Source organism: Rattus norvegicus, chromosome X (genome assembly GCF_021556685.1).
Source record: "Rattus norvegicus strain SHRSP/BbbUtx chromosome X, alternate assembly SHRSP_T2T, whole genome shotgun sequence".
NCBI lineage: Eukaryota > Metazoa > Chordata > Mammalia > Rodentia > Muridae > Rattus > Rattus norvegicus.
This window is the reverse complement of record NC_141554.1, coordinates 7,424,708-7,437,560: the sequence shown is the minus strand read 5'-3', so window position 1 is coordinate 7,437,560 and position 12,853 is coordinate 7,424,708. Positions and strand designations below refer to the sequence as shown.

The 12,853-nt window shown below is 38.0% G+C and overlaps 1 protein-coding gene across 4 annotated transcripts in view; it reads left to right on the top strand.

Annotated features, from left to right (window-relative positions):
• Znf81 (zinc finger protein 81) overlaps positions 1-12,853 on the top strand; it is a 98,107-nt gene that overhangs the window by 35,753 nt on the left and 49,501 nt on the right.

Here is a 12,853-nt window from a genome sequence, read left to right as displayed (position 1 = left end):
TAGTTTCTTCTGTTTTATGTTTTTGGTTTTGTTTTTTTTTTTTTTTTTTTGGTTCTTTTTTTTCGGAGCTGGGGACCGAACCCAGGGCCTTGTGCTTCCTAGGTAAGCGCTCTACCACTGAGCTAAATCCCCAGCCCCTTTGGTTTTGTTTTTTAGAGGCTCACTAGATAGTCTAGGCTAGCTTCAAATTTACTAATGTAGTATAAGTTGGCATTGAATCCATAATAATTTTATCTCAGGCTTCTGAATGCTGGAATTATGAGTATATGCCACTACATTTGGCATATGAAAATACTTGTTTATGTTTCCTCATATACAAGTACATGCCTTCTTAAGTATTATATATGGTTAGGTGAGTAGGTTATAAGCTAAATATGTTTTTAAAACAGATTTTCTTATGAATATACATATTTCTGTAACAGAAATAAGTGTACAGCTGAGTGATTTGTATCTTTAGGAAGAGTCCACAGTTCACTTTCCTGAAATGCCCTACTCTCAAAGTTTACTACTTTGATCTTTGTGGTATTATAAGAAATGATTCACAGTTTACAGAGTGGGAGATGATATAATCACAGGAGACTTATACCCTGATTATATAATGAACAACTAAACAGTAAGAAAAAGTAGACTGAGCACTAGACAGGGGCCTTAAATGAAGATAGTAACAAAGAAAGTTTTTCAAATGTCTAATAGTTGCCTTAGGCAGTACTCAGTCTCAGTTGCCAAGAAAAGTGTAGATTTAAACCACATTATAATACCAACATCCCATCCTGAATGGCGTATGCCAAGAAGCCTGACAAGTACCATGACAAATGGTAGGATGTGAAGCATCATGGGTATCATGCTGCAAATTGGAGCAGGTTGGAAAACATTTTAGCCTCACTCATCAAGTGAATGTAGACTATATAAGGAAACAATTCTGTTTGACTAATGTGCCTAGGATGCATGCATGCATCAGTGAACACTGCAGTATTAACTTGTTATAGCCAGTATGTGAAAATTATGATAATGTCTGTCAATGATGGAGCATAATATCGAGTAACAGAGGACAGGTCTAAAGAATGAATCGTGCTTGTTTTAGTTTTTATAAACAAAACCATGCTGAACAGTGGCAAAACTGGAAAGCAAAGTGAGGAAATCCTCCCTGAGATAGGATGAAAGTTTCCATGAGTATTGATGAGAGGTGCAAGGAGACACTGAAGGCTTATACGCAAGGAGCTGGTAATGTTCTGTTTCTAGTTTTGGTGGGAATTAGATGAAATATTTCCCTTGAATAATTAGCTAAGCTGAATTTTTACATTTTATTTTTGCATGAATTTTCTGTTTCATGATAGTCTGTTGAAAAGGGAAAAATATAACCTCTAATTTTATGGAATAGAGTTGCTCATGTATTTATTATAAATGGCAGCTATAGATTTTTTTCAAATGCATTGCTACAAAACTTCCCATCTGCGATTGTAGCTGTATGGTAAAGCATACTTGGTATGCTTGTTAGTCTTATGTCAACTAGACAGAAGATATAGTTATCAGAAAGGAAGGAACCTCAACTGAGAAAATGCTTCCATAAGTTATAGCTATGAGGTATTTTCAGTTTTTTAAAAATTATTTTTATTTTTAAAATTTATTTATTCTTTTCCCATATATTATACCCTAACCATAGTTTCTCTTCCTTTTATTCCTCCCAGTCCCTACCCCCACCTCCCCTCTTCCCTAAATCCACTCCTCCTCTGTTTTCCTTCAGAAAGGGAAGCCTCCTAAGGATATCAATTGAGCATGGCATTACAAATTAAAGTAAGATGAGCCATATATCCTCATATCAAGGCTGAAAGAGGCAACCCAGTAGGTGAGACAGGACCCCAAAAGCAGGCCAAAGAGAGTGGAGGATTTTTTAAAATTAGTGATAGATGGAAGGAGGGCTCAGCCCCATTGTGGGTTGTCCCATTCCTGGGTTGGGCAAGCCATGGGGAGCAAGCCAGAAAGCAACACCCATCTGTGGTCTCTGCATCAGCTCCTGTCTCCAGGTTCCTGCTTGTTTGAGTTACTGCTCTGACTTTCTTCAATGATGAACAGTGATGTGGAAGTGTATGCCAAGTGAAATCTTTCCTCCACCCTTGTCTTTTGGTCACTGTGTTTTGTCATAGCAATAGAAACCCTAACTAAAGATACTTGGTATGTGTAAGGACCTGGATTTAATATTTAATCCAAAGCTTCAAGCAAGCAAGCAAGCAAGCAAGCAAGCAAGCAAGCAAGCAAGCAAGCAAGCCAAACAAAAAGAAAAAAAAAACAAATCAAAACAAAAAACCCTATAGCTTTTAACATGTTTTTCTTCAGCAATTAATATTGGTGATAGATGTTAGTAAATGACTTCCTTAATTCCTTTTAAATTCTAAATCGTATCCATTATGTGGCTATATTTAAGTAGAGAAATGAATCATGAATTAATAGGAATTTAAGGGATTCTCAGTTTTTTGCAATTTCATACAACACAGAGGGAAATGCCTTTTACACACATCAGTTAGCACAAGGAAGAGAGGAAGAGTTTGTTTAAGGAGATCTGCCTTTCTCTGTTTCTCTGTGTGTCACTGTCTCTCTGTGGAAAAAATCTCCATAATAGGCAAAGCTTCCTTAGAATTTGTGTTCTTGCCTCTGGCTCTGAAGTGCTTAAGTTTTAGGTGTGTACTACCATGGCTGGCTCTATGTATTTATTTGTGTTACTAGAGACAGAAGCTAGGGTTTTGTGCATGCTAGACAAGTACTGTACTAATGAGTAAAATTCCCAGTCTTACTTTTTTTTGAGACAGGGTCTGAAAGACCATTAGCCTAGGTGGACCTTGAAGTCACTATAGCCCAGTCTGGCCTTGAACTTGGCATCATTCTACTTCAGCCTCCCAGGTAGGAGGATTACAGGCTTACACCCTTAGGCCCAGGTACATGTTTCTTTTGTTTTTTTTTTTAAACCTATCATGTATGAGTATTTTGCTTGTATATATGTATATCTACTATATGTTTACTTGGTACCTGCAGAAGACAGATGAAGGTGTGAGTTATCATACAGGTGCTAGGAACTGAACCTTGGTCTACAAAAATATTTTGTTAACCACAGAAGCACCTTTCTAGCACGATGCCTAGCTTTGAATATTTCTATAAATAGAATGGCCAGGAAAATGATACTTATATATTCACTATTATTGATAGGCAAAAATTACCTACAGTGTGGGTTTTATCCATTGTGTATCTGTTTTTACAGTACCCAAAATAATATAATATTTTGTTGTTCTATTTGTTTACTCTTGAAATACAGTCTTAACTACATAACCCTGGGGTCACTTAGAACTCACTAGGCTGACCTCAACATTGTCTTCCTCTTGCTTCAGTATCTGGTTGCTTGGATTATAGACCTGGCTCACCATACCTGGTTCATGTGGTCCCCCCCTCAGGTTTTTGGCCCAATCTAATTGTTTATATAACAGTACAGACTTGTTTTGTTATTCTAATTCGCCATCACACCAGTCTTTTTTCTGGTGTTTATTTTTTTCTTTATTGAATATTTTTTTATTTATTTACATTTCAAATATTATCCCCTTATCCGGTCTCCCTTTCCATTAACCCCCTATGCCATCCCCCCTCTCCCTTCTATGAGGGTGTTCCCCCACCCATACAACTACTGCTTCCCACCTCCCTGCCCTGACATTCTCCTACACTGGGGGAGTCCAGCCTTGGCAGGACCAAGGGATTCTCCTGCCATTGGTGCCCAACAATGCCATCCTCTGCTACATATGCAGCTGGAGCCATGGGTCTGTCCATGTGTACTCTTTGGGTAGTGGTTTAATCCCTGGGAGCTCTGGTTGGTTGGTATTGTTGTTCTTATGGGGTTGCAAGCCCCTTCAGCTACTTTAATTCTTTCTCTAACTCCTCCACTGGGGAGCCTGTTCTCAGTTCAATGGTTGGCTGTGAACATCTGCCTCTGCATTTGTAATGCTCTTTCAGAGACTCTCAGGAGACAGCTATATCAGGCTCCTGTCAGCATGCACTTCTTGTCTCGGTTTGGTGGCTGTATGTATATGGGCTGAATCTCCAGATGGGGCAGTCGCTGGATGACCTTTCCTTCAGTTTCTGCTACAAACTTTGTCTCTGTATTTTCTTCTATGAATGAATATTCTTGTTCCCCCTTCTAAGAAGGACTGAAGCGTCCACACTTTGGTCATCCTTCTTCTTGAGCTTCATGTGGTCTGTGGATTTTATCTTGGGTAATTTGAGCTTTTGGGCTAATATACACTTATCAGTGAGTGCGTACCATGTGTGTGTTTTTTTGTGATTGGGTTACCTCACTCAGGATGATATTTTCTAGTTCCATCCATCTGCCTATGAATTTCATGAAGTCATTGTGTAAATGTACCATATTTTCTGTATCCCTCTGTTGAGGGACAACTGGGTCCTTTACAACTTCTCGCTTTTATAAATAAAGCTGCTATGAACATAGTTTGGATGGTGATTCAGTCCCTGGGAGTTCTGGTTGGTTGGTATTGTTGTTGTTATGGGGTTACAAGCCCCTTCAGCTCCTTTCTTTCTCTAACTCCTCCATTGGGGACCCCTGGTTATATGTTGGAACATCTTTTGAGTATATGACCAGGAGTGGTATAGCTCATTCCTCGGGTCCAATTTTCTGAGGAATCCCAGACTGATTTCCAGAGTTGTTGTACCGGCTTGCAATCCCACCAACAATGGAGGAGTGTTCTCTTTCTCCACATCTTCGCCAGCATCTGTTGTTACCTGTTTTTTTATCTTAACCATTCTGACTTTTGTGGGGTAGAATCTCAGGGTTCTTTTGATTTGCATTTCCCTAATGACTAAGGATGTTGAACATTTCTTTAGGTGATTCTCAGCCATTTGAAATTCCTCACTTGAGAATTTGTTTAGCTCTGTATCCCATTTTCAGAAGGGTTATTTGAGTCTCTGGAGTCTAACTTCTTGAGTTCTTTATATATTGGATATTAGCCCTCTATTGGATTTAGGAATGATAAAAATCTTTTCCCAATCTGTTGGTTGCTGTTTTGTCCTAATGACCATGTCCTATTACCTTACAAAAGCTTTGCAATTTTATGAAGTCCCATTTGTCCATTCTTGATCTTAGAGCAGGTGTTCTGTTCAGGAAAATTTGCCCACATGTTTGAGACTCTTCTCTACTGTTTCTTCTTAGAATTGAGCTTTGTACAGGACTATAAAAGTGGATCTATTTGCATCCTTCTACATGCTGACGTCCAGTTGAACCAGCACCATTTGTTGAAAATGCGTTGTTTCCACTGGATGGTTTTTAACTCCTTTGTCATCAATCAAGTGACCTTGGGTGTGTGGGTTCATTTTTGGGTCTTCAATTCTATTTCATTGATCTACCTGCCTGTCTCTGTACCAAAACATAGTTTTGTGGTTTTTTTTTTTATCACTATTGCTTTGTAATAGAGTTTGAGGTCAGGGATGGTGATTCCCCCAGAAGTCTTTTATTGTTGAGGATAGTTTTCATTATCCTGGGATTTTTGTTATTTCAGATTTGCAAATTGCTCTTTCTAACTCTATGAAGAATTGAGTTGGAATCTTAATGGGGATTGCATTGAATCTGTAGATTGCTTTTTGCAAAATGGTCATTTTTATTATATTAATCCTGCCAAACTATGAGCATGGGAGGTCTTTCTATCTTCTGAGATCTTCTTCAATTTTTTTCTTCAGAGACTTTAAATTCTTGTCATACAGATCTTTTACTTGCTTGGTTAGAGTCCCACGAGGTATTTTATAATATTTGTGACTATGGTGAGTGGTGTTATTTCCCTATTTTCTTTCTCATCCTGTTTATCCTTTGTGTAGAGGAAGGCTACTGATTTGTTTGAGTTAATTTTATATCCAGCCACTTTTCTGAAGTTGTTTTTCAGCTGTACGAGTTCTCTGGTGGAATTTTTAGGGTGACTTATGTATACTATCATATCATCTGCACATAGTGATATTTTGACTTCTTCCTTTCCAATTTGTATCCCTGTGATCTCTTTTTGTTGTCTGATTGCTCTGGCTAGAACTTCAAGAACTATATTGAATAAGGAAGGAGAGAGTGGGCAGCCTTGTCTAGTCCCTGATTTTAGTGGGATTGCTTCAAGTTTCTCTCCATTTAGTTTAATGTTAGCGACTGGTTTGCTGTATTGCTTTTAGTATGTTTACGTATGAACCTTGAATTCCTGATCTTTCCAGGACTTTTGTCATGAAAGGGTGTTGAATTTTGTTACATGATTTCTCAACATCTAATGACATGATTGCGTGTTTTTTTTTCTTTGAGTTTGTTTATATGGTGGATTGTGTTAATATATTTCCATATATTGAACCATTCTTGTATGCCTGGGATGAAGCCTACTTGATCATGGAGAAAGTCCACTTTGATGTGTTCCTGGATTTGGTTTGTGAGAATTTTACTGAGTATTTTTGCATTAGTATTCAGAAGGGAAATTGGTCTGAAGCTTTCTTTCTTTGTTGGGTCTTTGTGTGGTTTAGGTATAAGCATAATTGTGACTTCATAGAATGCATTACGTGGTATTCCTCTGTTTCTGTTTTGTGGAATATTTTTATTTATAAATCTGATAGAATTCGACAGTAAACCCATCTTATCTGGTCCTGGGGTTTTTTTGGTTGGGAGACTTTTAATGATTGCTTCTCTTTCTTTAGGGGTTTTGGGACTGTTTAGATGGTTTATCTGATCCTTATTTACCTTTGCTACCTGGTTTCCATCTAGATAATTGTCTATTTGTTCAGGTTTTCCCATTTTGTCGAGTATAGGCTTTTGTAGTAGGAACTGATAATGTTTTTAATTTCCTTAGTTTCTGTTTTTGTCTCCCTTTTCTTTTTCTTTCTTTTTTTTTGTTTGTATTCAAACAGTTTTATTGGTGATCAGGCAGTGAACTCAAATCTAATGGAAACAAACAAGTATGTTAAATTTCTTTTTTTTTACTTTTAAAATTTGATGTGTGTGAAGGTTTTGCCTACATGTATAGGTATGCACACCACAAGCCTGTCTTTTATCCTTGGAGATCAGATGAGGATGATGGATCCTCTGAAATTGGAGTTACCAGCTGTTGTAGCCACCATTTGAAGGACCCTGGAGTCCTTCACAGGGTACACACTCTTAACAGTAGTTCTATCTCTCTAGGGCCCAAGGCATATCAACAACAAAATATACAAACTGGTACAGTGTTACAATTTGTTTCAAACACCTTTTTCTTTCCTTAGTAGTTCTAGGGATGGAAGCCAGGACCTTGCCTTTGCAGGCCAGAGCTCTGTTACTAATACCCACCACTTCCCCACCTCTGACTTTAATGTGATTCAGCTATGTGGTAAATCATTTGTTTATCTAATATGCCAGGTCTGGGAGGCACAGAAGGACCAGAGCAGTTTCCTGGTGCTCACTTGTCAGAAGATACAGTTTTGTCCTGATTTACTAAATTGTAATCATTTTAGCAGAGCAGAGGCCCTGGTGGCAACTAATGTATCAAAATATTCTGTATCCTTTACTTGAGCAGTAGCTGGGCTGATGTTTGAATCATTGTGTGGAATTGTTTTTCTTTAACTTTTTAACTCACCATTAACACAGAAGGAATGGAAAACTTTGAAGACCCCATTCCTAACCTAGGTTCTCAAGGACCCCTCAGATAAAGCTTGGAGGGGTCTTTGTCTCTGTTTTCATTTCTGCTTTTATTACTTTGTATATTGTCCCTGTGCCCTCTGGTTAGTCTGGCTAAGGGTTTATCTATCTTATAGATTTTCTCAAAGAACAGCTCCTTATTTTTTTGGGTTCTTTGTATAATTCTTTTTGTTTCTGTTTGGTTGATTTGAGCTCTGAGTTTGATTATTTCCTGACGTCTACTCCTTTTATGTTTATTTGCTTCTTTTTGTTCTAAAACGTTCATGTGTCCTGGAATTACTAGTACTTACTCTCTTTAGTTTCTTTTGGAGGCTCTCAGAGCTATCCGTTTTCCTCTTAGCATTGCCTTCATTGTGTCCCATAAGTTTGGGTATGTTGTGCCTTTATTTTCATTAAATTCTGAAAAGGCTTTAATTTCTTTCTTTCTTTCTTTCTTTCTTTCTTTCTTTCTTTCTTTCTTCCTTCCTTCCTTCCTTCCTTCCTTCCTTCCTTCCTTCCTTCCATCCTTCCATCCTTCCATCCTTCTTCCTTCCTTGACCAAGTTATCATTGAGTAGAGTATTGTTCAGCTTCCATGTATATGTGGGCCTTCTGTCCTTTTTGTTGTTATTGAAGACCAGCTTTAGTCCATGGTGATGTTATAGTATGCATGGGGTTATTTCTGTCATCTTGTATCTGTTGAAGACCGTTTTGTGACTGATTATATGCTCCATTTTGGAGAAGGTACCATGAGGTGCTGAGAAGAAGGTATATTCTTTTGTTGGATGAAATGTTCTATAAATATCTGTTAAATCCATTTGGTTCTTAACTTCTGTTAGTTTCTCTATGTCTCTGTTTAGTTTCTGTTTCCATGATCCATTGATGAGAGTGGGGTGTTGACATCTCCTACTATTTTTGTGTGTGGTGCAAAGCTTTAGTAAAGTTTCTTTTATGAATGTGGGTGTCCTTGCATTTGGAACATAGATATTCAGAATGGAGAGCTCCTCTTGGTAGATTTTTCATTTGATGAGCATGAAATGTCCTTCCTTATCTTTTTTGATTACTTTTGGTTGAAAGTTAGTTTTATTTGATATTAGAATGGCTACTCCATCTTGTTTCTTTGAACCATTTGCTTAGAATATTTTTTCCAGCCTTTTCCTTTGAGGTAGTGTCTGTCTTTGTCGCTGAGGTGTGTTTCCTGAGTGCAGCAAAAATTCTGTATCCTGTCTATGTATCTAGTCAGTTACTCTATGTCTTTTTATTTGGCAATTGAATTTGTTGATGTTAACAGATGTTAAGGCATAGTGATTGTTACTTTTTGTTATTTTTGTTGTTAGAGGTGGAATTATGTTTTTGTGTCTCTCTTCTTTTGGTTTCCTCGCAAGGAGATTACTTTCTTGCTTTTTCTAGGGTATAGGTCCCCTCTTTGTGTTGGATTTTTCTATCTCTTATCCTTTGTAGGGCTGGATTTATGGGAAGATATTTTGTAAATTTGGTTTTGCCATGGGATATCTTGGTTTCTCTATCTATGCTAATTGAGAGTTTTGCTGGATATAACAGCCTGGCGTGGTATTTGTGTTCTCTTAGGTTCTGTGTGACATCTGCAAGAATCTTGTAGCTTTCATAGTCTTTGGTGAGAAGTCTAGTGTAATTCTCATAGGTCGGCCTTTATATGTTACTTGACCTTTTCCCTTACTGCTTTTAATATTCTTTTTTTTTTTGTATGGTGCATTTGCTGTTTTGACTATAATACAATGGGAGGAAATTCTTTTCTGCTCCATTCTATTCGGGTTCTGTATGCTTCTTGTATGTTCATGGGCATCTCTTTAGATTAAGGAAGTTTTCTTCTATAACTGTATTGAAGATATTTATTGGCCCTCTAAATTGGAAATCTTCCTTCTCTTCTATACCTATTATTTTTAGGTTTGATCTTCTCATTGTGTCCTGGATTTCCTGGATGTTTTGGGCTAGGAGCTTTTTGCGTTTTACGTTATCTTTGACAGTTGTTTCGATGTTTTCTATGGTATCTTCTGCCCCTGAGATTCTCTCTTCTATCTCTTGTATCTGTTGGTGATACTTGTATGTATGACTCCTTGTCTCTTTCCTAGGTTTTCTATGTCCAGGGTTGTCTCCCTTTGTGATTTCTTTATTGTTTCTATTTCCATTTTTAAATCCTGAATGGTTTTGTTCAATTCCTTCACTTATTTGGTTGTGTTTTCCTGTAATTCTTTCAGATATTTTTGTGTTTCCTCTCTAAGGGCTTCTACTTGTTTAGTTGTATTTTCCTGCATTTCTTCAAGGGAGTTCTTTATGTCCTTCTTAAAGCCCTCCATCATTATCATAAAATGTGATTGCAGGTGGGTAGGCACTCCTGGTGACTGTCTTCCAGCTCTAGGCGTGTGCAGGAATCAGAAAGGTCCTGCCCCTGATTTCTCCTTGGTTCTTGCACCCAGCAGGCACAGTTGGCACTAGGCAATTCCCTCTTGGGTCTGGCATGTGGGCACAGGGTAGTCTCCTCTGACTTCTCAGGAGTGTCCATACTTCTGAGGGTCCAGCTCTCTCCCCCATGGGATGTGGGTGTAGGGAGCTGTTTGGCAGCTCTTTGTTCAGTCCTGGGTGCAGCCTAGAACCACAGGTAATGGCGGCTTACTGTTCCTATATTCTTGTGTCTAGAGGCACTGTGCAGTTTCCCCTTGGACCAGGGGTGTGGGCAGAGGTGTGCAGAAGTGGCAGTCTGTGTCCTGTAATTTTTAAGGTAGTTATTTATTTCCTTCTTAAAGTCCTTTATCATCATGATGAGATGTGATTTTAAATCCAAATCTTGCTTTTCCGGTGTGTTGGATTATGCAATACTTGCTGTGGTGGGAGAACTGGGCTCTGATGAAGCCAAGTAACCTTGGTTTCTGTTGCTTATGTTCTTGCCATCTGGTTATCTCTGCTGTGAGTTGGTCTTACTGTCTCTGACAAAGTTGTCTCTCCTGTGGGCCTGTGAGTCTGTCATCTTAGGATTGAGAGCACTCTTGGGAGACCAGTTCTCTCTGGGTAAGATTTGGGTATGGAGCTCTGTGGGACAGTCTAGCTCCAGGGCCCTGATGTATACTGGTGCTGTGGGTCTCTTAACCTGTTTTTATATGGTGCTGGAGCAAGCCTCTCTGATTATTGCATTGATCTCTGAGAATAGCAGAATCTCTTTAGGAATCATTTAATTGAGTTTTGTAGACCAACCATGTTTGATTTTACTCTTGGTCTCTGGGTTTTGTTGCCTCTGATTCTTGGTTATCCACGTAGTGTCAGGTATAGGTTCTTTCTGGTAGAGTAGGCCTTAAGTCAAATCAGATATTGGTTGACTACACCTACAGCTTCTTTGCCACCATAGCTCTTGCATATTTTTCAGGCATCAAAGCTTGTAGGTCAAAAGTTTGGTGACTTGGTTGGTGTCTATGATAGCGTAAGAGTACCTTTTCCACCAAAGAGACTAGAAAGTAGAGATGAAGGCTCTGTGAAGGCACTAGTTCAACATTTCCATGTTCAATTAATTGTGTGGATGTCCTCAGCAGTAGTGCACCACTGTCAGTTTGTGGAGAGCAGCCCTTTGGTTCTTGCCATCAGCTTGGGTTGTTGGGAATTTCCATGGAACTCCTTTGACCAACAACTCAGTGGAATGAAACACAGTTCTTCCACTGGAAGACATGAGATGGTCAGTTGAGATTTCATATCCCCCATTACTAGGAGTCTTTATTAGGATCATCTTCATAGATTCCAAGGAGATTCCAGTGCACTAGGTTTCCACACCACCCCCTAAGTGCCCCTCAATTCTAGCCATGTCTCCTCATACTCTTTCTCTTCATCTCATCTCTATCACACCTATTTCCTCTTGTTCCTATACCCAACTTTCCCCAGTCCTTTCATAAAAAACATTTTACTTTTCCTTCCCAGGGTGATCCTGTATCCCCCCAAACGCCTCTTCTTTACCTAACCTCTCTGAGTCTATGGATTGTAGCTTAGTTATGATTTAACAGTTGATATCCCTTGATAAGTGAATACATAACATATTTATCTTTCTGGGTCTGGGTTACCTCAGGATGATTGTTTTAGTTCCTTCTGTTTGCCTGCAAATCTTATATTGTGATTTTTAGCAGCCTAGTAATACTCCATTTTATAAATGTACCACATTTTATTTATCAATTCTTCCTCTGAGAAACATCTCTGTTTGTTTTTAGTTTCTGACTATTGTGAACAAAGCCACAATGAACATGGCTAAGCAAGTGTCCTTGTTGTAATATGGAGTGTCCTTGAGTATATGCTCAAGAATGGTAAAGCTGAATGTTGAGTAGATCAATTCCCAACTTTTTGAGGAAGTACTAAATTAATTTCCATAGTGGTACAAGTTATTCTTTTAGTAATGAGGAATAGTGTTCTCCTTGCTTTACAACCCTGCCAGCATGAGCTATCACTTATGTTATTGATCTTAGCCTTTCTTATATGTGTACAATGGAATCTCAAAATTATTTTTACATTTCCTTGATGGCTAAGGATGTTGAACATTTCATTAAGTGTTTCTCTTTATAGGAACTCTTAACATTAGATTATATAAATTTTTCTTAATTTTTCTTGCTTTGACTATCAGGAGTTTTGTATAACAATACATGCTTTAACATCTCTTAGTTATTACGATGATAATGACAAATGATTGAACAATTAAAAATATCAGAAAATGATAGAAAATTTCAATAATACCTAGCCAACTTGATTTATATATTATAGAAACCTACATCCACCTGATACACATTCTCTTCAGGGAAATGTTGAACATCATTCTAGATAGGCTATATATTGAAATTATACAGGGTATAATTTCTAACCACTTTATTATCAATAAAAAACCATTATGAGAAAATAACCATATTTTGAAGGGTAGATGAAAACAATAAGCAAAAGATAATGGGAGCTATGGGATATTTTAAAAATAGAAGGATGTTTTCAGCAGTTATGGGAATTGGGTTCAGTTCCCAGTACCCAGAAGTTGGCTGCAATCATTTGTAACTCCAGTTTCAGGGAATTCAGTACCTTCTGCCTTCCAAGGACATTGCATGGTTTATGTGTTCACTCTCATACACACAAAATAAAAAGTAAATCTTTAACAATGAGCAAAAATTAAAATCAAGGTCAAATTTTGTACATAATTATTTTTAAAATGAAAGAC